The sequence below is a fragment of the Rhinoderma darwinii genome, chromosome 1 (genome assembly GCF_050947455.1).
Source record: "Rhinoderma darwinii isolate aRhiDar2 chromosome 1, aRhiDar2.hap1, whole genome shotgun sequence".
In the NCBI taxonomy this organism is placed as follows: Eukaryota; Metazoa; Chordata; class Amphibia; order Anura; family Rhinodermatidae; genus Rhinoderma; species Rhinoderma darwinii.
Window position 1 is genome coordinate 264,616,788 of NC_134687.1, and position 21,667 is coordinate 264,638,454.

Sequence of the window (21,667 nt, forward strand, 5' to 3'; positions counted from 1 at the left end):
AGTGCCAAGGGACTGGCGCAGGGCAAATGTGGTGCCTATTTTCAAAAAGGGCTCTAGGTCTTCCCCGGGTAATTATAGACCAGTAAGCTTAACATCCATCGTGGGGAAAATGTTTGAGGGGCTATTGAGGGACTATATACAGGATTATGTGACAATAAATAGCATTATAAGTGACAGCCAGCACGGTTTTACTAAGGACAGAAGTTGTCAAACTAACCTAATCTGTTTTTATGAAGAGGTGAGCAGAAGTCTAGACAGAGGGGCCGCTGTGGATTTAGTGTTTTTGGACTTTGCAAAGGCATTTGACACTGTCCCCCATAGACGCCTAATGGGTAAATTAAGGACTATAGGTTTAGAAAATATAGTTTGTAATTGGATTGAGAATTGGCTCAAGGACCGTATCCAGAGGGTTGTGGTCAATGATTCCTTCTCTGAATGGTCCCCGGTTATAAGTGGTGTACCCCAGGGTTCAGTGCTGGGACCACTATTATTCAACTTATTTATTAATGATATAGAGGAAGGGATTAATAGCACTATTTCTATTTTTGCAGATGACACCAAGCTATGTAATATAGTTCAGACTATGGAAGATGTTCATGAATTACAGGCAGATTTAAACAAACTAAGTGTTTGGGCGTCCACTTGGCAAATGAAGTTTAATGTAGATAAATGTAAAGTTATGCATCTTGGTACCAACAACCTGCATGCATCATATGTCCTAGGGGGAGCTACACTGGCGGATTCACTTGTTGAGAAGGATCTGGGTGTTCTTGTAAATCATAAACTCAATAACAGCATGCAGTGTCAATCAGCTGCTTCAAAGGCCAGCAGGATATTGTCGTGTATTAAAAGAGGCATGGACTCGCGGGACAGGGATGTAATAATGCCACTTTACAAAGCATTAGTGAGGCCTCATCTAGAATATGCAGTTCAGTTCTGGCCTCCAGTTCATAGAAAGGATGCCCTGGAGTTGGAAAAAATACAAAGAAGAGCAACGAAGCTAATAAGGGGCATGGAGAATTTAAGTTATGAGGAAAGATTGAAAGAATTAAACCTATTTAGCCTTGAAAAAAGAAGACTAAGGGGGGACATGATTAACTTATATAAATATATTAATGGCACATACAAAAAATATGGTGAAATCCTGTTCCTTGTAAAACCCCCTCAAAAAACAAGGGGGCACTCCCTCCGTCTGGAGAAAAAAAGGTTCAAGCTGCAGAGGCGACAAGGCTTCTTTACAGTGAGAACTGTGAATTTATGGAATAGCCTACCGCAGGAGCTGGTCACAGCAGGGACAGTAGATGGCTTTAAAAAAGGGTTAGATAATTTCCTAGAACAAAAAAATATTAGCTCCTATGTGTAGAAATTTTTCCTTCCCTTTTCCCTTCCCTTGGTTGAACTTGATGGACATGTGTCTTTTTTCAGCCGTACTAACTATGTAACTATGTAACTATGTAACTATGAATGTCCCTGCTCTCGTCAGATCGCAGAAGTTACACAGCTTAAGGCCTCTCTAGTACCAGTGTGGGAGACTGTCTGGGAATCCGTGGTGCGGTTGACTTTTTATTATGTCGTTTAGATTTTGTTTCACAATAAATTAAATAGGACTATGGATTAAGGCTTTTAACGTCAATGGCCATTCTAAGCTGAATGTGCCTGCTCTCGTCAGATCGCAGAAGTTACACAGCTTAAGGCCTCGCTAGTACCAGTGTGGGAGACTGTCTGGGAATTCGTGGTGCGGTTGACTTTTTATTATGTCGTTTAGATTTTGTTTCACAATCGATTAAAAAGGACTATGGATTAAAGCATTTAACGTCAATGGCCATTCTAAGCTGAATGTGCCTGCTCTCGTCAGATTGCAGAAGTTACACAGCTTAAGGCCTCGCTAGTACCAGTGTGTGAGACTGTCTGGGAATCCGTGGTGCGGTTGACTTTTTGTTATGTCGTTTAGATTTTGTTTCACAATAGATTAAAAAGGACTATGGATTAAAGCATTTAATGTCAATGGCCATTCTAAGCTGAATGTGCCTGCTCTCGTCAGATCGCAGAAGATACACAGCTTAAGGACTCGCTAGTACCAGTGTGGGAGACTGTCTGGGAATCCGTGGTGCGGTTGACTTTTTATTATGTCGTTTAGATTTTGTTTCACAATCGATTAAAAAGGACTATGGATTAAAGCATTTAATGTCAATGGCCATTCTAAGCTGAATGTGCCTGCTCTCGTCAGATCGCAGAAGTTACACAGCTTAAGGCCTCGCTAGTACCAGTGTGGGATACTGTCTGGGAATCCGTGGTGCGGTTGACTTTTTATTATGTCGTTTAGATTTTGTTTCACAAAAGATTAAATAGGACTATGGATTAAAGCATTTAAAGTCAATGGCCATTCTAAGCTGAATGTGCCTGCTCTCGTCAGAACGCAGAAGTTACACAGCTTAAGGCTTTGCTAGTACCAGTGTTGGAGACTGTCTGGGAATCCGTGGTGCGGTTGAATTTTTATTATGTTGTTTAGATTTTGTTTCACAATCGATTAAAAAGGACTATGGATTAAAGCATTTAATGTCAATGGCCATTCTAAGCTGAATCTCCCTGCTCTCGTCAGATCGCAGAAGTTACACAGCTTAAGGCCTCGCTAGTACCAGCGTGGGAGACTGTCTGGGAATCCGTGGTGCGGTTGACTTTTTATTATGTTGTTTAGATTTTGTTTCACAATAGATTAAATAGGACTATGGATTAAGTCTTTTAATGTCAATGGCCATTCTAAGCTGAATGTGCTTGCTCTCGTCGGATCGCAGAAGTTACACAGCTTAAGGCCTTGCTAGTACCAGTGTGGGAGACTGTCTGGGAATCCGTGGTGCGGTTGACTTTTTATTATGTCATTTAGATTTTGTTTCACAATCGATTAAAAAGGACTATGGATTAAAGCATTTAATGTCAATGGCCATTCTAAGCTGAATGTGCCTGCTCTCGTTAGATCGCAGAAGTTACATAGCTTAAAGCCTCGCTAGTACCAGTGTGGGAGACTGTCTGGGAATCCGTGGTGCGGTTGACTTTTTATTATGTCGTTTAGATTTTGTTTCACAATAGATTAAATAGGACTATGGATTAAAGCATTTAACATCAATGGCCATTCTAAGCTGAATGTGCCTGCTCTCGTCAGATCGTAGAAGATACACAGCTTAAGGCCTCGCTAGTACCAGTGTGGGAGACTGTCTGGGAATCCGTGGTGCGGTTGACTTTTTATTATGTCGTTTAGATTTTGTTTCACAATCGATTAAAAAGGACTATGGATTAAAGCATTTAATGTCAATGGCCATTCTAAGCTGAATGTCCCTGCTCTCGTCAGATCGCAGAAGTTACACAGCTTAAGGCCTCGCTAATACCAGTGTGGGAGACTGTCTGGGAATCCGTGGTGCGGAAGACTTTTTATTATGTTGTTTAGATTTTGTTTCACAATAGATTAAATAGGACTATGGAATAAGGCTTTTAATGTCAATGGCCATTCTAAGCTGAATGTGCCTGCTCTCGTCAGATCGCAGAAGTTACACAGCTTAAGGCCTCGCTAGTACCAGTGTGGGAGACTGTCTGGGAATCCGTGGTGCGGTTGACTTTTTATTATGTAGTTTAGATTTTGTTTCACAATCGATTAAAAAGGACTATGGATTAAAGCATTTAATGTCAATGGCCATTCTAAGCTGAATGTGCCTGCTCTCGTCAGATCGCAGAAGTTACACAGCTTAAGGCCTCGCTAGTACCAGTGTGGGAGACTCTCTGGGAATCCGTGGTGCGGTTGACTTTTTATTATGTCGTTTAAATTTTGTTTCTCAATCGATTAAAAAGGACTATGGATTAAAGCATTTAATGTCAATGGCCATTCTAAGCTGAATGTCCCTGCTCTCGTCAGATCGCAGAAGTTACACAGCTTAATGCCTCACTAGTACCAGAGTGGGAGACTGTCTGGGAATCAGTGGTGCGGTTGAATTTGTATTATGTCGTTTAGATTTTGTTTCACAATCGATTAAAAAGGAATATGGATTAAAGCATTTAATGTCAATGGCCATTCTAAGCTGAATGTCCCTGCTCTCGTCAGATTGCAGAAGTTACACAGCTTAAGGCCTCGCTAGTACCAGTGTGGGAGACTGTCTGGGAATCCGTGGTGCGGTTGACTTTTTATTATGTTGTTTAGATTTTGTTTCACAATAGATTAAATAGGACTATGGAATAAGGCTTTTAATGTCAATGGCCATTCTAAGCTGAATGTGCCTGCTCTCGTCAGATCGCAGAAGTTACACAGCTTAAGGCCTCGCTAGTACCAGTGTGGGAGACTGTCTGGGAATCCGTGGTGCGGTTGACTTTTTATTATGTCGTTTAGATTTTGTTTCACAATAGATTAAATAGGACTATGGATTAAAGCATTTAACGTCAATGGCCATTCTAAGCTGAATGTGCCTGCTCTCATCAGAACGCAGAAGTTACACAGCTTAAGGCCTCGCTAGTACCAGTGTGGGAGACTGTCTGGGAATCCGTGGTGCGGTTGAATTTTTATTATGTCGTTTAGATTTTGTTTCACAATCGATTAAAAAGGACTATGGATTAAAGCATTTAATGTCAATGGCCATTCTAAGCTGAATGTCCCTGCTCTCGTCAGATCGCAGAAGTTACACAGCTTAATGCCTCGCTAGTACCAGAGTGGGAGACTGTCTGGGAATCAGTGGTGCGGTTGAATTTGTATTATGTCGTTTAGATTTTGTTTCACAATCGATTAAAAAGGAATATGGATTAAAGCATTTAATGTCAATGGCCATTCTAAGCTGAATGTCCCTGCTCTCGTCAGATTGCAGAAGTTACACAGCTTAAGGCCTCGCTAGTACCAGTGTGGGAGACTGTCTGGGAATCCGTGGTGCGGTTGACTTTTTGTTATGTCGTTTAGATTTTGTTTCACAATCGATTAAAAAGGACTATGGATTAAAGCATTTAATGTCAATGGCCATTCTAAGCTGGATGTGCCTGCTCTTGTCAGATCGCGGAAGTTACACAGCTTAAGGCCTTGCTAGTACCAGTGTGGGAGACTGTCTGGGAATCCGTGGTGCGGTTGACTTTTTATTATGTCATTTAGATTTTGTTTCACAATCGATTAAAAAGGACTATGGATTAAAGCGTTTAATGTCAATGGCCATTCTAAGCTGAATGTGCCTGCTCTCGTTAGATCGCAGAAGTTACACAGCTTAACGCCTCGCTAGTACCAGTGTGGGAGACTGTCTGGGAATCCGTGGTGCGGTTGACTTTCTATTATGTCGTTTAGATTTTGTTTCACAATCGATTAAAAAGGACTATGGATTAAAGCATTTAATGTCAATGGCCATTCTAAGCTGAATGTGCCTGCTCTCGTCAGATCGCAGAAGATACACAGCTTAAGGCCTCGCTAGTACCAGTGTGGGAGACTGTCTGGGAATCCGTGGTGCGGTTGACTTTTTATTATGTCGTTTAGATTTTGTTTCACAATAGATTAAATAGGACTATGGATTAAAGCATTTAACGTCAATGGCCATTCTAAGCTGAATGTGCCTGCTCTCGTCAGAACGCAGAAGTTACACAGCTTAAGGCTTTGCTAGTACCAGTGTTGGAGACTGTCTGGGAATCCGTGGTGCGGTTGAATTTTTATTATGTCGTTTAGATTTTGTTTCACAATCGATTAAAAAGGACTATGGATTAAAGCATTTAATGTCAACGGCCATTCTAAGCTGAATGTCCCTGCTCTCGTCAGATCGCAGAAGTTACACAGCTTAAGGCCTCGCTAGTACCAGCGTGGGAGACTGTCTGGGAATCCGTGGTGCGGTTGACTTTTTATTATGTTGTTTTGATTTTGTTTCACAATAGATTAAATAGGACTATGGATTAAGGCTTTTAATGTCAATGGCCAATCTAAGCTGAATGTGCTTGCTCTCGTCAGATCGCAGAAGTTACACAGCTTAAGGCCTTGCTAGTACGAGTGTGGGAGACTGTCTGGGAATCCGTGGTGCGGTTGACTTTTTATTATGTCGTTTAGATTTTATTTCACAATCGATTAAAAAGGACTATGGATTAAAGCGTTTAATGTCAATGGCCATTCTAAGCTGAATGTGCCTGCTCTCGTTAGATCGCAGAAGTTACACAGCTTAACGCCTCGCTAGTACCAGTGTGGGAGACTGTCTGGGAATCCGTGGTGCGGTTGACTTTTTATTATGTAGTTTAGATTTTGTTTCACAATAGATTAAATAGGACTATGGATTAAAGCATTTAACGTCAATGGCCATTCTAAGCTGAATGTGCCTGCTCTCGTCAGATCGTAGAAGATACACAGCTTAAGGCCTCGCTAGTACCAGTGTGGGAGACTGTCTGGGAATCCGTGGTGCGGTTGACTTTTTATTATGTCGTTTAGATTTTGTTTCACAATCGATTAAAAAGGACTATGGATTAAAGCAATTAATGTCAATGGCCATTCTAAGCTGAATGTGCCTGCTCTCGTCAGATCGCAGAAGTTACACAGCTTAAGACCTCGCTAGTACCAGTGTGGGATACTGTCTGGGAATCCGTAGTGCGGTTGACTTTTTATTATGTCGTTTAGATTTTGTTTCACAATAGATTAAATAGGACTATGGATTAAAGCGTTTAACGTCAATGGCCATTCCAAGCTGAATGTGCCTGCTCTCGTCAGAACGCAGAAGTTACACAGCTTAAGGCCTCGCTAGTACCAGTGTGGGAGACTGTCTGGGAATCCGTGGTGAGGTTGAATTTTTATTATGTCGTTTAGATTTTGTTTCACAATCGATAAAAAAGGACTATGGATTAAAGCATTTAATGTCAATGGCCATTCTAAGCTGAATGTCCCTGCTCTCGTCAGATCGCAGAAGTTACACAGCTTAAGGCCTCGCTAGTACCAGTGTGGGAGACTGTCTGGGAATCCGTGGTGCGGTTGACTTTTTATTATGTTGTTTAGATTTTGTTTCACAATAGATTAAAAAGGACTATGGATTAAAGCATTTAATGTCAATGGCCATTCTAAGCTGAATGTGCCTGCTCTCGTTAGATCGCAGAAGTTACACAGCTTAACGCCTCGCTAGTACCAGTGTGGGAGACTGTCTGGGAATCCGTGGTGCGGTTGAATTTTTATTATGTCGTTTAGATTTTGTTTCACAATCGATTAAAAAGGACTATGGATTAAAGCATTTAATGTCAATGGCCATTCTAAGCTGATTGTGCCTGCTCTCGTCAGATCGCAGAAGTTACACAGCTTAAGGCCTCGCTAGTACTAGTGTGGGAGACTTTTTATTATGTCGTTTAGATTTTGTTTCACAATAGATTAAATAGGACTATGGATTAAAGCATTTAACGTCAATGGCCATTCTAAGCTGAATGTGCCTGCTCTCGTCAGAACGCAGAAGTTACACAGCTTAAGGCCTCGCTAGTACCAGTGTGGGAGACTCTCTGGGAACCCGTGGTGCGGTTGACTTTTTATTATGTTGTTTAGATTTTGTTTCACAATAGATTAAATAGGACTATGGATTAAGGCTTTTAAAGTCAATGGCCATTCTAAGCTGAATGTGCTTGCTCTCGTCAGATCGCAGAAGTTACACAGCTTAAGGCCTTGCTAGTACCAGTGTGGGAGACTGTCTGGGAATCCGTGGTGCGGTTGACTTTTTATTATGTCACTTAGATTTTGTTTCACAATCGATTAAAAAGGACTATGGATTAAAGCATTTAATGTCCATGGCCATTCTAAGCTGATTGTGCCTGCTCTCGTCAGATCGCAGAAGTTACACAGCTTAAGGCCTCGCTAGTGTGGGAGACATTTTATTATGTCGTTTAGATTTTGTTTCACAATAGATTAAATAGGACTATGGATTAAAGCATTTAACGTCAATGGCCATTCAAAGCTGAATGTGCCTGCTCTCGTCAGAACGCAGAAGTTACACAGCTTAAGGCCTCGTTAGTACCAGTGTGGGAGGCTGTCTGGGAATCCGTGGTGCGGTTGACTTTTTATTATGTCGTTTAGATTTTGTTTCACAATCGATTAAAAAGGACTATGGATTAAGGCATTTAATGTCAATGGCCATTCTAAGCTGAATGTCCCTGCTCTTTTCAGATCGCAGAAGTTACACAGCTTAAGGCCTCGCTAGTACCAGTGTGGGAGACTGTCTGGGTATCCGTGGTGCGGTTGAATTTTTATTATGTCGTTTAGATTTTGTTTCACAATCGATTAAAAAGGACTATGGATTAAAGCATTTAATGTCAATGGCCATTCTAAGCTGAATGTGCCTGCTCTCGTCAGATCGCAGAAGTTACACAGCTTAAGGCCTCGCTAGTACCGGTGTGGGAGACTGTCTGGGAATCCGTGGTGCGGTTGACTTTTTATTATGTCGTTTAGATTTTGTTTCACAATCGATTAAAAAGGACTATGGATTAAATCATTTAATGTCAATGGCCATTCTAAGCTGAATGTCCCTGCTCTTTTCAGATCGCAGAAGTTACACAGCTTAAGGCATCGCTAGTACCAGTGTGGGAGACTGTCTGGGTATCCGTGGTGCGGTTGAATTTTTATTATGTTGTTTAGATTTTGTTTCACAATCGATTAAAAAGGACTATGGATTAAAGCATTTAATGTCAATGGCTATTCTAAGCTGAATGTCCCTGCTCTCGTCAGATCTCAGAAGTTACACAGTTTAAGGCCTCGCTAGTACCAGTGTGGGAGACTGTCTGGGAATCCGTGGTGCGGTTGACTTTTTATTATGTCGTTTAGATTTTGTTTCACAATCGATTAAAAAGGACTATGGATTAAAGCATTTAATGTCAATGGCCATTCTAAGCTGAATGTGCCTGCTCTCGTCAGATCGCAGAAGTTACACAGCTTAAGGCCTCGCTAGTACCAGTGTGGGAGACCGTCTGGGAATCCGTGGTGCGGTTGATTTTTTATTATGTCGTTTAGATTTTGTTTCACAATCGATTTTAAAAGGACTATGGATTAAAGCATTTAATGTCAATGGCCATTCTAAGCTGAATGTGCCTGCTCTCGTCAGATCGCAGAAGTTACACAGCTTAAGGCCTTGCTAGTACCAGTGTGGGAGACTGTCTGGGAATCTGTGGTGCGGTTGACTTTTTATTATGTCGTTTAGATTTTGTTTCACAATCGATTAAAAAGGACTATGGATTAAAGCATTTAATGTCAATGGCCATTCTAAGCTGAATGTGCCTGCTCTCGTCAGATCGCAGAAGTTACACAGCTTAAGGCCTCGCTAGTACCAGTGTGGGAGACTGTCTGGGAATCCGTGGTGCGGTTGACTTTTTATTATGTCGTTTAGATTTTGTTTCACAATCAATTAAAAAGGACTATGGATTAAATCATTTAATGTCACTGGCCATTCTAAGCTGAATGTGCCTGCTCTCGTCAGATCGCAGAAGTTACACAGCTTAAGGCCTCGCTAGTACTAGTGTGGGAGACTGTCTGGGAATCCGTGGTGCGGTTGACTTTTTATTATGTTGTTTAGATTTTGTTTCACAATAGATTAAATAGGACTATGGATTAAAGCATTTAATGTCAATGGCCTTTCTAAGCTGAATGTGCCTGCTCTCGTCAGATCGCAGAAGTTACACAGCTTAAGGCCTCGCTAGTACCAGTGTGGGAGACTGTCTGGGAATCCGTGGTGCGGTTGACTTTTTATTATGTCGTTTAGATTTTGTTTCACAATCGATTAAACAGGGCTATGGATTAAAGCATTTAATGTCAATGGCCATTCTTAGCTGAATGTGCCTGCTCTCGTCAGATCGCAGAAGTTACACAGCTTAAGGCCTCGCTAGTACCAGTGTGGGAGACTGTCTGGGAATCCGTGGTGCGGTTGACTTTTCATTATGTCGTTTAGATTTTGTTTCACAATCGATAAAAAAGGACTATGGATTAAAGCATTTAATGTCAATGGCCATTCTAAGCTGAATGTGCCTGCTCTCGTTGGATCGCAGAAGTTACACAGCTTAACGCCTCGCTAGTACCAGTGTGGGAGACTGTCTGGGAATCCGAGGTGCGGTTGACTTTTTATTATGTCGTTTAGATTTTGTTTCACAATAGATTAAATAGGACTATGGATTAAAGCATTTAACGTCAATGGCCATTCTAAGCTGAATGTGCCTGCTCTCGTCAGATCGCAGAAGTTACACAGCTTAAGGCCTTGCTAGTACCAGTGTGGGAGACTGTCTGGGAATCCGTGGTGCGGTTGAATTTTTATTATGTCATTTAGATTTTGTTTCACAATCGATTAAAAAGGACTATGGATTAAAACATTTAAAGTCACTGGCCATTCTAAGCTGAATGTCCCTGCTCTCGGCAGATCGCAGAAGTTACACAGCTTAAGGCCTCGCTAGTACCAGTGTGGGAGACTGTCTGGGAATCCATGGTGCGGTTGACTTTTTATTATGTCGTTTAGATTTTGTTTCACAATCGATTAAACAGGGCTATGGATTAAAGCATTTAATGTCAATGGCCATTCTCAGCTGAATGTGCCTGCTCTCGTCAGATCGCAGAAGTTACACAGCTTAAGGCCTTGCTAGTACCAGTGTGGGAGACTGTCTGGGAATCCGTGGTGCGGTTGACTTTTTATTATGTCGTTTAGATTTTGTTTCACAATAGATTAAATAGGACTATGGATTAAAGCATTTAACGTCAATGGCCATTCTAAGCTGAATGTGCCTGCTCTCGTCAGAACGCAGAAGTTACACAGCTTAAGGCCTCGCTAGTACCAGTGTGGGAGACTGTCTGGGAATCCGTGGTGCGGTTGACTTTTTATTATGTCGTTTAGATTTTGTTTCACAATCGATTAAAAAGGACTATGGATTAAAGCATTTAATGTCAATGGCCATTCTAAGCTGAATGTGCCTGCTCTCGTCAGATCGCAGAAGTTACACAGCTTAAGGCCTCGCTAGTACCAGTGTGGGAGACTGTCTGGGAATCCGTGGTGCGGTTGATTTTTTATTATGTCGTTTAGATTTTGTTTCACAATCGATTAAAAAGGACTATGGATTAAAGCATTTAATGTCAATGGCCATTCTAAGCTGAATGTGCCTGCTCTCGTCAGATCGCAGTAGTTACACAGCTTAAGGCCTCGCTAGTACCAGTGTGGGAGACTGTCTGGGAATCCGTGGTGCTGTTCACTTTTTATTATGTCGTTTAGATTTTGTTTCACAATCAATTAAAAAGGACTATGGATTAAATCATTTAATGTCACTGGCCATTCTAAGCTGAATGTGCCTGCTCTCGTCAGATCGCAGAAGTTCCACAGCTTAAGGCCTTGCTAGTACCAGTGTGGGAGACTGTCTGGGAATCCGTGGTGCGGTTGACTTTTTATTATGTCGTTTAGATTTTGTTTCACAATCAATTAAAAAGGACTATGGATTAAATCATTTAATGTCACTGGCCATTCTAAGCTGAATGTGCCTGCTCTCGTCAGATCGCAGAAGTTACACAGCTTAAGGCCTCGCTAGTACTAGTGTGGGAGACTGTCTGGGAATCCGTGGTGCGGTTGACTTTTTATTATGTTGTTTAGATTTTGTTTCAAAATAGATTAAATAGGACTATGGATTAAAGCATTTAATGTCAATGGCCATTCTAAGCTGAATGTGCCTGCTCTCGTCAGATCGCAGAAGTTACACAGCTTAAGGCCTCGCTAGTACCAGTGTGGGAGACTGTCTGGGAATCCGTGGTGCGGTTGACTTTTTATTATGTCGTTTAGATTTTGTTTCACAATCGATTAAAAAGGACTATGGATTAAAGCATTTAATGTCAATGGCCATTCTAAGCTGAATGTCCCTGCTCTTTTTAGATCGCAGAAGTTACACAGCTTAAGGCCTCGCTAGTACCAGTGTGGGAGACTGTCTGGGAATCCGTGGTGCGGTTGACTTTTTATTATGTCGTTTAGATTTTGTTTCACAATCGATTAAAAAGGACTATGGATTAAAACATTTAATGTCAATGGCCATTCTAAGCTGAATGTGCCTGCTCTCGTCAGATCGCAGAAGTTACACAGCTTAAGGCCTCGCTAGTACCAGTGTGGGAGACTGTCTGGGAATCCGTGGTGCGGTTGATTTTTTATTATGTCGTTTAGATTTTGTTTCACAATCGATTAAAAAGGACTATGGATTAAAGCATTTAATGTCAATGGCCATTCTAAGCTGAATGTGCCTGCTCTCGTCAGATCGCAGAAGTTACACAGCTTAAGGCCTCGCTAGTACCAGTGTGGGAGACTGTCTGGGAATCCGTGGTGCGGTTGACTTTTTATTATGTCGTTTAGATTTTGTTTCACAATCAATTAAAAAGGACTATGGATTAAATCATTTAATGTCACGGGCCATTCTAAGCTGAATGTGCCTGCTCTCGTCAGATCGCAGAAGTTACACAGCTTAAGGCCTCGCTAGTACCAGTGTGGGAGACTGTCTGGGAATCCGTGGTGCGGTTAATTTTTTATTATGTCGTTTAGATTTTGTTTCACAATCGATTAAAAAGGACTATGGATTAAAGCATTTAATGTCAATGGCCATTCTAAGCTGAATGTGCCTGCTCTCGTCAGATCGCAGAAGTTACACAGCTTAAGGCCTCGCTAGTACCAGTGTGGGAGACTGTCTGGGAATCCGTGGTGCGGTTGACTTTTTATTATGTCGTTTAGATTTTGTTTCACAATCAATTAAAAAGGACTATGGATTAAATCATTTAATGTCACTGGCCATTCTAAGCTGAATGTGCCTGCTCTCGTCAGATCGCAGAAGTTACACAGCTTAAGGCCTCGCTAGTACTAGTGTGGGAGACTGTCTGGGAATCCGTGGTGCGGTTGACTTTTTATTATGTTGTTTAGATTTTGTTTCACAATAGATTAAATAGGACTATGGATTAAAGCATTTAACGCCAATGGCCATTCTAAGCTGAATGTGCCTGCTCTCGTCAGAACGCAGAAGTTACACAGCTTAAGGCCTCGCTAGTACCAGTGTGGGAGACTGTCTGGGAATCCGTGGTGCGGTTCCATTTTTATTATGTCGTTTAGATTTTGTTTAACAATCGATTAAAAAGGACTATGGATTAAAGCATTTAATGTCAATGGCCATTCTAAGCTGAATGTGCCTGCTCTCGTCAGATCGCAGAAGTTACACAGCTTAAGGCCTTGCTAGTACCAGTGTGGGAGACTGTCTGGGAATCTGTGGTGCGGTTGACTTTTTATTATGTCGTTTAGATTTTGTTTCACAATCGATTAAACAGGGCTATGGATTAAAGCATTTAATGTCAATGGCCATTCTTAGCTGAATGTGCCTGCTCTCGTCAGATCGCAGAAGTTACACAGCTTAAGGCCTCGCTAGTACCAGTGTGGGAGACTCTCTGGGAATCTGTGGTGCGGTTGACTTTTTATTATGTTGTTTAGATTTTGTTTCACAATAGATTAAATAGGACTTTGGATTAAGGCTTTTAATGTCAATGGCCATTCTAAGCTGAATTTGCCTTCTCTCGTTAGATCGCAGAAGTTACACAGCTTAACGCTTCGCTAGTACCAGTGTGGGAGACTGTCTGGGAATCCGTGGTGCGGTTGCCTTTTTATTATGTCGTTTAGATTTTGTTTCACAATAGATTAAATAGGACTATGGATTAAAGCATTTAATGTCAATGGCCATTCTAAGCTGAATGTGCCTGCTCTCGTCAGATCGCAGAAGTTACACAGCTTAAGGCCTCGCTAGTACCAGTGTGGGAGACTGTCTGGGAATCCGTGGTGCGGTTGACTTTTTATTATGTCGTTTAGATTTTGTTTCACAATAGATTAAATAGGACTATGGATTAAAGCATTTAACGTCAATGGCCATTCTAAGCTGAATGTGCCTGCTCTTGTCAGATCGCAGACGTTACACAGCTTAAGGCCTTGCTAGTACCAGTGTGGGAGACTGTCTGGGAATCCGTGGTGCGGTTGAATTTTTATTATGTCGTTTAGATTTTGTTTCACAATCGATTAAAAAGGACTATGGATTAAAACATTTAAAGTCACTGGCCATTCTAAGCTGAATGTCCCTGCTCTCGGCAGATCGCAGAAGTTACACAGCTTAACGCCTCGCTAGTACCAGTGTGGGAGACTGTCTGGGAATCCGTGGTGCGGTTGACTTTTTATTATGTCGTTTAGATTTTGTTTCACAATCGATTAAACAGGGCTATGGATTAAAGCATTTAATGTCAATGGCCATTCTCAGCTGAATGTGCCTGCTCTCGTCAGATCGCAGAAGTTACACAGCTTAAGGCCTTGCTAGTACCAGTGTGGGAGACTGTCTGGGAATCCGTGGTGCGGTTGACTTTTTATTATGTCGTTTAGATTTTGTTTCACAATAGATTAAATAGGACTATGGATTAAAGCATTTAACGTCAATGGCCATTCTAAGCTGAATGTGCCTGCTCTCGTCAGAACGCAGAAGTTACACAGCTTAAGGCCTCGCTAGTACCAGTGTGGGAGACTGTCTGGGAATCCGTGGTGCGGTTGACTTTTTATTATGTCGTTTAGATTTTGTTTCACAATCGATTAAAAAGGACTATGGATTAAAGCATTTAATGTCAATGGCCATTCTAAGCTGAATGTCCCTGCTCTTTTTAGATCGCAGAAGTTACACAGCTTAAGGCCTCGCTAGTACCAGTGTGGGAGACTGTCTGGGAATCCGTGGTGCGGTTGACTATTTATTATGTCGTTTAGATTTTGTTTCACAATCGATTAAAAAGGACTATGGATTAAAGCATTTAATGTCAATGGCCATTCTAAGCTGAATGTGCCTGCTCTCGTCAGATCGCAGAAGTTACACAGCTTAAGGCCTCGCTAGTACCAGTGTGGGAGACTGTCTGGGAATCCGTGGTGCGGTTGATTTTTTATTATGTCGTTTAGATTTTGTTTCACAATCGATTAAAAAGGACTATGGATTAAAGCATTTAATGTCAATGGCCATTCTAAGCTGAATGTGCCTGCTCTCGTCAGATCGCAGAAGTTACACAGCTTAAGGCCTCGCTAGTACCAGTGTGGGAGACTGTCTGGGAATCCGTGGTGCGGTTGACTTTTTATTATGTTGTTTAGATTTTGTTTCACAATCAATTAAAAAGGACTATGGATTAAATCATTTAATGTCACTGGCCATTCTAAGCTGAATGTGCCTGCTCTCGTCAGATCGCAGAAGTTCCACAGCTTAAGGCCTCGCTAGTACCAGTGTGGGAGACTGTCTGGGAATCCGTGGTGCGTTTGACTTTTTATTATGTCGTTTAGATTTTGTTTCACAATCAATTAAAAAGGACTATGGATTAAAGCATTTAATGTCAATGGCCATTCTAAGCTGAATGTGCCTGCTCTCGTTGGATCGCAGAAGTTACACAGCTTAACGCCTCGCTAGTACCAGTGTGGGAGACTGTCTGGGAATCCGTGGTGCGGTTGACTTTTTATTATGTTGTTTAGATTTTGTTTCACAATAGATTAAATAGGACTATGGATTAAAGCATTTAATGTCAATGGCCATTCTAAGCTGAATGTGCCTGCTCTCGTCAGATCGCAGAAGTTACACAGCTTAAGGCCTCGCTAGTACCAGTGTGGGAGACTGTCTGGGAATCCGTGGTGCGGTTGACTTTTTATTATGTCGTTTAGATTTTGTTTCACAATCGATTAAACAGGGCTATGGATTAAAGCATTTAAAGTCAATGGCCATTCTAAGCTGAATGTCCCTGCTCTCGTCAGATCGCAGAAGTTACACAGCTTAAGGCCTCGCTAGTACCAGTGTGGGAGACTGTCTGGGAATCCGTGGTGCGGTTGACTTTTCATTATGTCGTTTAGATTTTGTTTCACAATCGATTAAACAGGGCTATGGATTAAAGCATTTAATGTCAATCGCCATTCTCAGCTGAATGTGCCTGCTCTCGTCAGAACGCAGAAGTTACACAGCTTAACGCCTCGCTAGTACCAGTGTGGGAGACTGTCTGGGAATCCGAGGTGCGGTTGACTTTTTATTATGTCGTTTAGATTTTGTTTCACAATAGATTAAATAGGACTATGGATTAAAGCATTTAACGTCAATGGCCATTCTAAGCTGAATGTGCCTGCTCTCGTCAGATCGCAGAAGTTACACAGCTTAAGGCCTTGCTTGTACCAGTGTGGGAGACTGTCTGGGAATCCGTGGTGTGGTTGAATTTTTATTATGTCGTTTAGATTTTGTTTCACAATCGATTAAAAAGGACTATGGATTAAAACGTTTAAAGTCAATGGCCATTCTAAGCTGAATGTCCCTGCTCTCGGCAGATCGCAGAAGTTACACAGCTTAAGGCCTCGCTAGTACCAGTGTGGGAGACTGTCTGGGAATCCGTGGTGCGGTTGACTTTTTATTATGTCGTTTAGATTTTGTTTCACAATCGATTAAACAGGGCTATGGATTAAAGCATTTAATGTCAATGGCCATTCTCAGCTGAATGTGCCTGCTCTCGTCAGAACGCAGAAGTTACACAGCTTAAGGCCTCGCTAGTACCAGTGTGGGAGACTGTCTGGGAATCCGTGGTGCGGTTGAATTTTTATTATGTCGTTTAGATTTTGTTTCACAATCGATTAAAAAGGACTATGGATTAAAACATTTAAAGTCAATGGCCATTCTAAGCTGAATGTCCCTGCTCTCGGCAGATCGCAGAAGTTACACAGCTTAAGGCCTCGCTAGTACCAGTGTGGGAGACTGTCTGGGAATCCGTGGTGCGGTTGACTTTTTATTATGTTGTTTAGATTTTGTTTCACAATCGATTAAAAAGGACTATGGATTAAAGCATTTAATGTCAATGGCCATTCTAAGCTGAATGTGCCTGCTCTCGTCAGATCGCAGAAGTTACACAGCTTAAGGCCTTGCTAGTACCAGTGTGGGAGACTGTCTGGGAATCCGTGGTGCGGTTGCCTTTTTATTATGTCGTTTAGATTTTGTTTCACAATCGATTAAACAGGGCTATGGATTAAAGCATTTAATGTCAATGGCCATTCTCAGCTGAATGTGCCTGCTCTCGTCAGAACGCAGAAGTTACACAGCTTAAGGCCTCGCTAGTACCAGTGTGGGAGACTGTCTGGGAATCCGTGGTGCGGTTGACTTTTTATTATGTCGTTTAGATTTTGTTTCACAATCGATTAAAAAGGACTATGGATTAAAGCATTTAATGTCAATGGCCATTCTAAGCTGAATGTCCCTGCTCTTTTTAGATCGCAGAAGTTACACAGCTTAAGGCCTCGCTAGTACCAGTGTGGGAGACTGTCTGGGAATCCGTGGTGCGGTTGACTTTTTATTATGTCGTTTAGATTTTGTTTCACAATCGATTAAAAAGGACTATGGATTAAAGCATTTAATGTCAATGGCCATTCTAAGCTGAATGTGCCTGCTCTCGTCAGATCGCAGAAGTTACACAGCTTAATGCCTCGCTAGTACCAGTGTGGGAGACTGTCTGGGAATCCGTGGTGCGGTTGATTTTTTATTATGTCGTTTAGATTTTGTTTCACAATCGATTAAAAAGGACTATGGATTAAAGCATTTAATGTCAATGGCCATTCTAAGCTGAATGTGCCTGCTCTCGTCAGATCGCAGAAGTTACACAGCATAAGGCCTCGCTAGTACCAGTGTGGGAGACTGTCTAGGAATCCGTGGTGCGGTTGACTTTTTATTATGTCGTTTAGATTTTGTTTCACAATCAATTAAAAAGGACTATGGATTAAATCATTTAATGTCACTGGCCATTCTAAGCTGAATGTGCCTGCTCTCGTCAGATCGCAGAAGTTACACAGCTTAAGGCCTCGCTAGTACCAGTATGGGAGACTGTCTGGGAATCCGTGGTGCGGTTGATTTTTTATTATGTCGTTTAGATTTTGTTTCACAATCGATTAAAAAGGACTATGGATTAAAGCATTTAATGTCAATGGCCATTCTAAGCTGAATGTGCCTGCTCTCGTCAGATCGCAGAAGTTACACAGCTTAAGGCCTCGCTAGTACCAGTGTGGGAGACTGTCTGGGAATCCGTGGTGCGGTTGACTTTTTATTATGTCGTTTAGATTTTGTTTCACAATCAATTAAAAAGGACTATGGATTAAAGCATTTAATGTCAATGGCCATTCTAAGCTGAATGTGCCTGCTCTCGTCAGATCTCAGAAGTTACACAGCTTAAGGCCTCGCTAGTACTAGTGTGGGAGACTGTCTGGGAATCCGTGGTGCGGTTGACTTTTTATTATGTTGTTTAGATTTTGTTTCACAATAGATTAAATAGGACTATGGATTAAAGCATTTAACGCCAATGGCCATTCTAAGCTGAATGTGCCTGCTCTCGTCAGAACGCAGAAGTTACACAGCTTAAGGCCTCGCTAGTACCAGTGTGGGAGACTGTCTGGGAATCCGTGGTGCGGTTCCATTTTTATTATGTCGTTTAGATTTTGTTTAACAATCGATTAAAAAGGACTATGGATAAAAGCATTTAATGTCAATGGCCATTCTAAGCTGAATGAGCCTGCTCTCGTTAGATCACAGAAGTTACACAGCTTAACGCCTCGCTAGTACCAGTGTGGGAGACTGTCTGGGAATCCGTGGTGCGGTTGACTTTTTATTATGTCGTTTAGATTTTGTTTCACAATAGATTAAATAGGACTATGGATTAAAGCATTTAACATCAATGGCCATTCTAAGCTGAATGTGCCTGCTCTCGTCAGATCGCAGAAGTTACACAGCTTAAGGCCTCGCTAGTACCAGTGTAGGAGACTGTCTGGGAATCCGTGGTGCGGTTTAATTTTTATTATGTCGTTTAGATTTTGTTTCACAATCGATTAAAAAGGACTATGGATTAAAGCATTTAATATCAATGGCCATTCTAAGCTGAATGTCCCTTCTCTCGTCAGATCGCAGAAGTTACACAGCTTAAGGCCTCGCTAGTACCAGTGTGGGAGACTGTCTGGGAATCCGTGGTGCGGTTGACTTTTTATTATGTCGTTTAGATTTTGTTTCACAATCAATTAAAAAGGACTATGGATTAAAGCATTTAATGTCACTTGCCATTCTAAGCTGAATGTGCCTCCTCTCGTCAGATCGCAGAAGTTACACAGCTTAAGGCCTCGCTAGTACTAGTGTGGGAGACTGTCTGGGAATCCGTGGTGCGGTTGACTTTTTATTATGTTGTTTAGATTTTGTTTCACAATAGATTAAATAGGACTATGGATTAAAGCATTTAACGTCAATGGCCATTCTAAGCTGAATGTGCCTGCTCTCGTCAGATCGCAGAAGTTACACAGCTTAAGGCCTCGCTAGTACCAGTGTGGGAGACTGTCTGGGAATCCGTGGTGTGGTTGAATTTTTATTATGTCGTTTAGATTTTGTTTCACAATCGATTAAAAAGGACTATGGATTAAAGCATTTAATGTCAATGGCCATTCTAAGCTGAATGTCCCTGCTCTCGTCAGATCGCAGAAGTTACACAGCTTAAGGCCTCGCTAGTACCAGTGTGGGAGACTGTCTGGGAATCCGTGGTGCGGTTGTCTTTTTATTATGTCGTTTAGATTTTGTTTCACAATCGATAAAAAAGGACTATGGATTAAAGCATTTAATGTCAATGGCCATTCTAAGCTGAATGTGCCTGCTCTCGTTAGATCGCAGAAGTTACACAGCTTAACGCCTCGCTAGTACCAGTGTGGGAGACTGTCTGGGAATCCGAGGTGCGGTTGACTTTTTATTATGTCGTTTAGATTTTGTTTCACAATCGATTAAAAAGGACTATGGATTAAAGTATTTAATGTCAATGGCCATTCTAAGCTGAATGTGCCTGCTCTCGTTAGATCGCAGAAGATACACAGCTTAACGCCTCGCTAGAACCAGTGTGGGAGACTGTCTGGGAATCCGTGGTGCGGTTGAATTTTTATTATGTCGTTTAGATTTTGTTTCACAATCGATTTAAAAGGACTATGGATTAAAGCATTTAATGTCAATGGCCATTCTAAGCTGAATGTCCCTGCTCTCGTCAGATCGCAGAAGTTACACAGCTTAAGGCCTCGCTAGTACCAGTGCGGGAGACTGTCTGGGAATCCGTGGTGCGGTTGACTTTTTATTATGGCGTTTAGATTTTGTTTCACAATCGATTAAGTAGGACTATGGATTAAAGCATTTAACGTCAATGGCCATTCTAAGCTGAATGTGCCTGCTCTCGTCAGAACGCAGAAGTTACACAGCTAAGGCCTCGCTAGTACCAGTGTGGGAGACTGTCTGGGAAGCCGTGGTGCGGTTGAATTTTTATTATGTCGTTTAGATTTTGTTTCACAATCGATAAAAAAGGACTATGGATTAAAGCATTTAATGTCAATGGCCATTCTAAGCTGAATGTCCCTGCTATCGTCAGATCGCAGAAGTTACACAGCTTAACGCCTCACTAGTACCAGTGTGGGAGACTGTCTGGGAATCCGAGGTGCGGTTGACTTTTTATTATGTCGTTTAGATTTTGTTTCACAATAGATTAAATAGGACTATGGATTAAAGCATTTAATATCAATGGCTATTCTAAGCTGAATGTGCCTGCTCTCGTCAGATCGCAGAAGTTACACAGCTTAAGGCCTCGCTAGTACCAGTGTGGGAGACTGTCTGGGAATCCGTGGTGCGGTTGAATTTTTATTATGTCGTTTAGATTTTGTTTCACAATCGATTAAAAAGGACTATGGATTAAAACATTTAAAGTCAATGGCCATTCTAAGCTGAATGTCCCTGCTCTCGGCAGATCGCAGAAGTTACACAGCTTAAGGCCTCGCTAGTACCAGTGTGGGAGACTGTCTGGGAATCCGTGGTGCGGTTGACTTTTTATTATGTCGTTTAGATTTTGTTTCACAATCGATTAAACAGGGCTATGGATTAAAGCATTTAATGTCAATGGCCATTCTAAGCTGAATGTGCCTGCTCTCGTCAGATCGCAGAAGTTACACAACTTAAGGCCTTGCTAGTACCAGTGTGGGAGACTGTCTGGGAATCCGTGGTGCGGTTGACTTTTTATTATGTCGGTTAGATTTTGTTTCACAATAGATTAAATAGGACTATGGATTAAAGCATTTAACAGCAATGGCCATTCTAAGCTGAATGTCCCTGCTCTTTTCAGATCGCAGAAGTTACACAGCTTAAGGCCTCGCTAGTACCAGTGTGGGAGACTGTCTGGGTATCCGTGGTGCGGTTTAATTTTTATTATGTCGTTTAGATTTTGTTTCACAATCGATTAAAAAGGACTATGGATTAAAGCATTTAATGTCAATGGCCATTCTAAGCTGAATGTGCCTGCTCTCGTCAGATCGCAGAAGTAACACAGCTTAAGGCCTCGCTAGTACCAGTGTGGGAGACTGTCTGGGAATCCGTGGTGCAGTTGACTTTTTATTATGTCGTTTAGATTTTGTTTCACAATCGATTAAAAAGGACTATGGATTAAAGCATTTAATGTCAATGGCCATTCTAAGCTGAATGTCCCTGCTCTTTTCATAGACGCTCGATCTTGGCGGCATTCGTCTCAGCGCCTGGCAATTAGTATAGAAGCACTGTTTCCCACTGTTTCTGAGGCTAATTCTTGAACCGTAAGTCTTAGACGCTTGATCTTGGCGGCATTCGTCTCAGCGCCTGGCAATTAGCATAGAAGCAC

The 21,667-nt window shown here is 41.8% G+C and overlaps 90 pseudogenes; all 90 read left to right on the forward strand.

The window, feature by feature from the left end:
• Positions 1-1,628: 1,628 nt before the first annotated feature.
• LOC142736559 (5S ribosomal RNA) lies at positions 1,629-1,747 on the forward strand (annotated as a pseudogene).
• A 67-nt stretch (positions 1,748-1,814) lies between these two features.
• Positions 1,815-1,933, forward strand: LOC142698723 (5S ribosomal RNA; annotated as a pseudogene).
• A 67-nt stretch (positions 1,934-2,000) lies between these two features.
• LOC142696875 (5S ribosomal RNA) lies at positions 2,001-2,119 on the forward strand (annotated as a pseudogene).
• Positions 2,120-2,186: 67 nt separating this feature from the next.
• Positions 2,187-2,305, forward strand: LOC142733822 (5S ribosomal RNA; annotated as a pseudogene).
• Positions 2,306-2,372: 67 nt separating this feature from the next.
• LOC142694529 (5S ribosomal RNA) lies at positions 2,373-2,491 on the forward strand (annotated as a pseudogene).
• Positions 2,492-2,558: 67 nt separating this feature from the next.
• Positions 2,559-2,677, forward strand: LOC142736370 (5S ribosomal RNA; annotated as a pseudogene).
• Positions 2,678-2,744: 67 nt separating this feature from the next.
• LOC142668434 (5S ribosomal RNA) lies at positions 2,745-2,863 on the forward strand (annotated as a pseudogene).
• A 67-nt stretch (positions 2,864-2,930) lies between these two features.
• On the forward strand, positions 2,931-3,049 carry LOC142692587 (5S ribosomal RNA; annotated as a pseudogene).
• Positions 3,050-3,116: 67 nt separating this feature from the next.
• LOC142697639 (5S ribosomal RNA) lies at positions 3,117-3,235 on the forward strand (annotated as a pseudogene).
• A 67-nt stretch (positions 3,236-3,302) lies between these two features.
• LOC142711816 (5S ribosomal RNA) lies at positions 3,303-3,421 on the forward strand (annotated as a pseudogene).
• Positions 3,422-3,488: 67 nt separating this feature from the next.
• LOC142714888 (5S ribosomal RNA) lies at positions 3,489-3,607 on the forward strand (annotated as a pseudogene).
• A 67-nt stretch (positions 3,608-3,674) lies between these two features.
• LOC142715515 (5S ribosomal RNA) lies at positions 3,675-3,793 on the forward strand (annotated as a pseudogene).
• A 253-nt stretch (positions 3,794-4,046) lies between these two features.
• On the forward strand, positions 4,047-4,165 carry LOC142737907 (5S ribosomal RNA; annotated as a pseudogene).
• Positions 4,166-4,232: 67 nt separating this feature from the next.
• LOC142714899 (5S ribosomal RNA) lies at positions 4,233-4,351 on the forward strand (annotated as a pseudogene).
• Positions 4,352-4,418: 67 nt separating this feature from the next.
• On the forward strand, positions 4,419-4,537 carry LOC142725273 (5S ribosomal RNA; annotated as a pseudogene).
• A 253-nt stretch (positions 4,538-4,790) lies between these two features.
• On the forward strand, positions 4,791-4,909 carry LOC142737909 (5S ribosomal RNA; annotated as a pseudogene).
• A 67-nt stretch (positions 4,910-4,976) lies between these two features.
• Positions 4,977-5,095, forward strand: LOC142687512 (5S ribosomal RNA; annotated as a pseudogene).
• A 67-nt stretch (positions 5,096-5,162) lies between these two features.
• Positions 5,163-5,281, forward strand: LOC142681584 (5S ribosomal RNA; annotated as a pseudogene).
• Positions 5,282-5,348: 67 nt separating this feature from the next.
• On the forward strand, positions 5,349-5,467 carry LOC142736097 (5S ribosomal RNA; annotated as a pseudogene).
• A 67-nt stretch (positions 5,468-5,534) lies between these two features.
• LOC142694541 (5S ribosomal RNA) lies at positions 5,535-5,653 on the forward strand (annotated as a pseudogene).
• Positions 5,654-5,720: 67 nt separating this feature from the next.
• Positions 5,721-5,839, forward strand: LOC142737221 (5S ribosomal RNA; annotated as a pseudogene).
• A 67-nt stretch (positions 5,840-5,906) lies between these two features.
• Positions 5,907-6,025, forward strand: LOC142703230 (5S ribosomal RNA; annotated as a pseudogene).
• Positions 6,026-6,092: 67 nt separating this feature from the next.
• Positions 6,093-6,211, forward strand: LOC142681595 (5S ribosomal RNA; annotated as a pseudogene).
• Positions 6,212-6,278: 67 nt separating this feature from the next.
• LOC142672941 (5S ribosomal RNA) lies at positions 6,279-6,397 on the forward strand (annotated as a pseudogene).
• Positions 6,398-6,464: 67 nt separating this feature from the next.
• On the forward strand, positions 6,465-6,583 carry LOC142694838 (5S ribosomal RNA; annotated as a pseudogene).
• Positions 6,584-6,650: 67 nt separating this feature from the next.
• On the forward strand, positions 6,651-6,769 carry LOC142700555 (5S ribosomal RNA; annotated as a pseudogene).
• Positions 6,770-6,836: 67 nt separating this feature from the next.
• On the forward strand, positions 6,837-6,955 carry LOC142728402 (5S ribosomal RNA; annotated as a pseudogene).
• Positions 6,956-7,022: 67 nt separating this feature from the next.
• LOC142708354 (5S ribosomal RNA) lies at positions 7,023-7,141 on the forward strand (annotated as a pseudogene).
• Positions 7,142-7,367: 226 nt separating this feature from the next.
• LOC142736348 (5S ribosomal RNA) lies at positions 7,368-7,486 on the forward strand (annotated as a pseudogene).
• Positions 7,487-7,553: 67 nt separating this feature from the next.
• LOC142737254 (5S ribosomal RNA) lies at positions 7,554-7,672 on the forward strand (annotated as a pseudogene).
• Positions 7,673-7,892: 220 nt separating this feature from the next.
• Positions 7,893-8,011, forward strand: LOC142737865 (5S ribosomal RNA; annotated as a pseudogene).
• A 253-nt stretch (positions 8,012-8,264) lies between these two features.
• LOC142716555 (5S ribosomal RNA) lies at positions 8,265-8,383 on the forward strand (annotated as a pseudogene).
• A 253-nt stretch (positions 8,384-8,636) lies between these two features.
• On the forward strand, positions 8,637-8,755 carry LOC142691715 (5S ribosomal RNA; annotated as a pseudogene).
• A 67-nt stretch (positions 8,756-8,822) lies between these two features.
• LOC142733756 (5S ribosomal RNA) lies at positions 8,823-8,941 on the forward strand (annotated as a pseudogene).
• A 68-nt stretch (positions 8,942-9,009) lies between these two features.
• Positions 9,010-9,128, forward strand: LOC142736748 (5S ribosomal RNA; annotated as a pseudogene).
• Positions 9,129-9,195: 67 nt separating this feature from the next.
• LOC142714910 (5S ribosomal RNA) lies at positions 9,196-9,314 on the forward strand (annotated as a pseudogene).
• A 67-nt stretch (positions 9,315-9,381) lies between these two features.
• On the forward strand, positions 9,382-9,500 carry LOC142737570 (5S ribosomal RNA; annotated as a pseudogene).
• Positions 9,501-9,567: 67 nt separating this feature from the next.
• Positions 9,568-9,686, forward strand: LOC142736011 (5S ribosomal RNA; annotated as a pseudogene).
• Positions 9,687-9,753: 67 nt separating this feature from the next.
• Positions 9,754-9,872, forward strand: LOC142724401 (5S ribosomal RNA; annotated as a pseudogene).
• A 67-nt stretch (positions 9,873-9,939) lies between these two features.
• Positions 9,940-10,058, forward strand: LOC142696314 (5S ribosomal RNA; annotated as a pseudogene).
• Positions 10,059-10,125: 67 nt separating this feature from the next.
• LOC142665576 (5S ribosomal RNA) lies at positions 10,126-10,244 on the forward strand (annotated as a pseudogene).
• A 253-nt stretch (positions 10,245-10,497) lies between these two features.
• LOC142736818 (5S ribosomal RNA) lies at positions 10,498-10,616 on the forward strand (annotated as a pseudogene).
• Positions 10,617-10,683: 67 nt separating this feature from the next.
• On the forward strand, positions 10,684-10,802 carry LOC142730063 (5S ribosomal RNA; annotated as a pseudogene).
• A 67-nt stretch (positions 10,803-10,869) lies between these two features.
• On the forward strand, positions 10,870-10,988 carry LOC142732162 (5S ribosomal RNA; annotated as a pseudogene).
• Positions 10,989-11,055: 67 nt separating this feature from the next.
• LOC142735532 (5S ribosomal RNA) lies at positions 11,056-11,174 on the forward strand (annotated as a pseudogene).
• Positions 11,175-11,427: 253 nt separating this feature from the next.
• On the forward strand, positions 11,428-11,546 carry LOC142737571 (5S ribosomal RNA; annotated as a pseudogene).
• Positions 11,547-11,613: 67 nt separating this feature from the next.
• On the forward strand, positions 11,614-11,732 carry LOC142714921 (5S ribosomal RNA; annotated as a pseudogene).
• Positions 11,733-11,799: 67 nt separating this feature from the next.
• On the forward strand, positions 11,800-11,918 carry LOC142686952 (5S ribosomal RNA; annotated as a pseudogene).
• Positions 11,919-11,985: 67 nt separating this feature from the next.
• Positions 11,986-12,104, forward strand: LOC142732172 (5S ribosomal RNA; annotated as a pseudogene).
• Positions 12,105-12,171: 67 nt separating this feature from the next.
• Positions 12,172-12,290, forward strand: LOC142714932 (5S ribosomal RNA; annotated as a pseudogene).
• Positions 12,291-12,543: 253 nt separating this feature from the next.
• Positions 12,544-12,662, forward strand: LOC142714954 (5S ribosomal RNA; annotated as a pseudogene).
• A 67-nt stretch (positions 12,663-12,729) lies between these two features.
• Positions 12,730-12,848, forward strand: LOC142737572 (5S ribosomal RNA; annotated as a pseudogene).
• A 67-nt stretch (positions 12,849-12,915) lies between these two features.
• LOC142706799 (5S ribosomal RNA) lies at positions 12,916-13,034 on the forward strand (annotated as a pseudogene).
• Positions 13,035-13,101: 67 nt separating this feature from the next.
• LOC142736750 (5S ribosomal RNA) lies at positions 13,102-13,220 on the forward strand (annotated as a pseudogene).
• Positions 13,221-13,287: 67 nt separating this feature from the next.
• On the forward strand, positions 13,288-13,406 carry LOC142735731 (5S ribosomal RNA; annotated as a pseudogene).
• A 253-nt stretch (positions 13,407-13,659) lies between these two features.
• LOC142714965 (5S ribosomal RNA) lies at positions 13,660-13,778 on the forward strand (annotated as a pseudogene).
• A 439-nt stretch (positions 13,779-14,217) lies between these two features.
• Positions 14,218-14,336, forward strand: LOC142736819 (5S ribosomal RNA; annotated as a pseudogene).
• A 67-nt stretch (positions 14,337-14,403) lies between these two features.
• On the forward strand, positions 14,404-14,522 carry LOC142730185 (5S ribosomal RNA; annotated as a pseudogene).
• A 67-nt stretch (positions 14,523-14,589) lies between these two features.
• LOC142686963 (5S ribosomal RNA) lies at positions 14,590-14,708 on the forward strand (annotated as a pseudogene).
• A 67-nt stretch (positions 14,709-14,775) lies between these two features.
• On the forward strand, positions 14,776-14,894 carry LOC142732183 (5S ribosomal RNA; annotated as a pseudogene).
• A 67-nt stretch (positions 14,895-14,961) lies between these two features.
• Positions 14,962-15,080, forward strand: LOC142714976 (5S ribosomal RNA; annotated as a pseudogene).
• Positions 15,081-15,333: 253 nt separating this feature from the next.
• LOC142696897 (5S ribosomal RNA) lies at positions 15,334-15,452 on the forward strand (annotated as a pseudogene).
• Positions 15,453-15,519: 67 nt separating this feature from the next.
• Positions 15,520-15,638, forward strand: LOC142714987 (5S ribosomal RNA; annotated as a pseudogene).
• Positions 15,639-15,705: 67 nt separating this feature from the next.
• Positions 15,706-15,824, forward strand: LOC142728413 (5S ribosomal RNA; annotated as a pseudogene).
• A 67-nt stretch (positions 15,825-15,891) lies between these two features.
• On the forward strand, positions 15,892-16,010 carry LOC142737148 (5S ribosomal RNA; annotated as a pseudogene).
• A 67-nt stretch (positions 16,011-16,077) lies between these two features.
• On the forward strand, positions 16,078-16,196 carry LOC142703489 (5S ribosomal RNA; annotated as a pseudogene).
• A 67-nt stretch (positions 16,197-16,263) lies between these two features.
• On the forward strand, positions 16,264-16,382 carry LOC142667208 (5S ribosomal RNA; annotated as a pseudogene).
• A 67-nt stretch (positions 16,383-16,449) lies between these two features.
• On the forward strand, positions 16,450-16,568 carry LOC142737211 (5S ribosomal RNA; annotated as a pseudogene).
• A 67-nt stretch (positions 16,569-16,635) lies between these two features.
• Positions 16,636-16,754, forward strand: LOC142667219 (5S ribosomal RNA; annotated as a pseudogene).
• Positions 16,755-16,821: 67 nt separating this feature from the next.
• LOC142737640 (5S ribosomal RNA) lies at positions 16,822-16,940 on the forward strand (annotated as a pseudogene).
• Positions 16,941-17,007: 67 nt separating this feature from the next.
• On the forward strand, positions 17,008-17,126 carry LOC142716885 (5S ribosomal RNA; annotated as a pseudogene).
• A 67-nt stretch (positions 17,127-17,193) lies between these two features.
• LOC142686974 (5S ribosomal RNA) lies at positions 17,194-17,312 on the forward strand (annotated as a pseudogene).
• A 67-nt stretch (positions 17,313-17,379) lies between these two features.
• On the forward strand, positions 17,380-17,498 carry LOC142685185 (5S ribosomal RNA; annotated as a pseudogene).
• A 67-nt stretch (positions 17,499-17,565) lies between these two features.
• On the forward strand, positions 17,566-17,684 carry LOC142674682 (5S ribosomal RNA; annotated as a pseudogene).
• Positions 17,685-17,751: 67 nt separating this feature from the next.
• Positions 17,752-17,870, forward strand: LOC142673571 (5S ribosomal RNA; annotated as a pseudogene).
• A 67-nt stretch (positions 17,871-17,937) lies between these two features.
• Positions 17,938-18,056, forward strand: LOC142714998 (5S ribosomal RNA; annotated as a pseudogene).
• Positions 18,057-18,123: 67 nt separating this feature from the next.
• LOC142736032 (5S ribosomal RNA) lies at positions 18,124-18,242 on the forward strand (annotated as a pseudogene).
• Positions 18,243-18,309: 67 nt separating this feature from the next.
• Positions 18,310-18,428, forward strand: LOC142706810 (5S ribosomal RNA; annotated as a pseudogene).
• A 253-nt stretch (positions 18,429-18,681) lies between these two features.
• LOC142738414 (5S ribosomal RNA) lies at positions 18,682-18,800 on the forward strand (annotated as a pseudogene).
• A 67-nt stretch (positions 18,801-18,867) lies between these two features.
• Positions 18,868-18,986, forward strand: LOC142706766 (5S ribosomal RNA; annotated as a pseudogene).
• A 67-nt stretch (positions 18,987-19,053) lies between these two features.
• On the forward strand, positions 19,054-19,172 carry LOC142707474 (5S ribosomal RNA; annotated as a pseudogene).
• Positions 19,173-19,239: 67 nt separating this feature from the next.
• LOC142666540 (5S ribosomal RNA) lies at positions 19,240-19,358 on the forward strand (annotated as a pseudogene).
• A 67-nt stretch (positions 19,359-19,425) lies between these two features.
• Positions 19,426-19,544, forward strand: LOC142736313 (5S ribosomal RNA; annotated as a pseudogene).
• A 67-nt stretch (positions 19,545-19,611) lies between these two features.
• LOC142679408 (5S ribosomal RNA) lies at positions 19,612-19,730 on the forward strand (annotated as a pseudogene).
• A 253-nt stretch (positions 19,731-19,983) lies between these two features.
• On the forward strand, positions 19,984-20,102 carry LOC142737501 (5S ribosomal RNA; annotated as a pseudogene).
• A 67-nt stretch (positions 20,103-20,169) lies between these two features.
• Positions 20,170-20,287, forward strand: LOC142699543 (5S ribosomal RNA; annotated as a pseudogene).
• Positions 20,288-20,540: 253 nt separating this feature from the next.
• Positions 20,541-20,659, forward strand: LOC142738162 (5S ribosomal RNA; annotated as a pseudogene).
• Positions 20,660-20,726: 67 nt separating this feature from the next.
• LOC142667231 (5S ribosomal RNA) lies at positions 20,727-20,845 on the forward strand (annotated as a pseudogene).
• Positions 20,846-20,912: 67 nt separating this feature from the next.
• On the forward strand, positions 20,913-21,031 carry LOC142665934 (5S ribosomal RNA; annotated as a pseudogene).
• Positions 21,032-21,284: 253 nt separating this feature from the next.
• LOC142735749 (5S ribosomal RNA) lies at positions 21,285-21,403 on the forward strand (annotated as a pseudogene).
• The last annotated feature ends 264 nt before the right edge of the window (positions 21,404-21,667 follow it).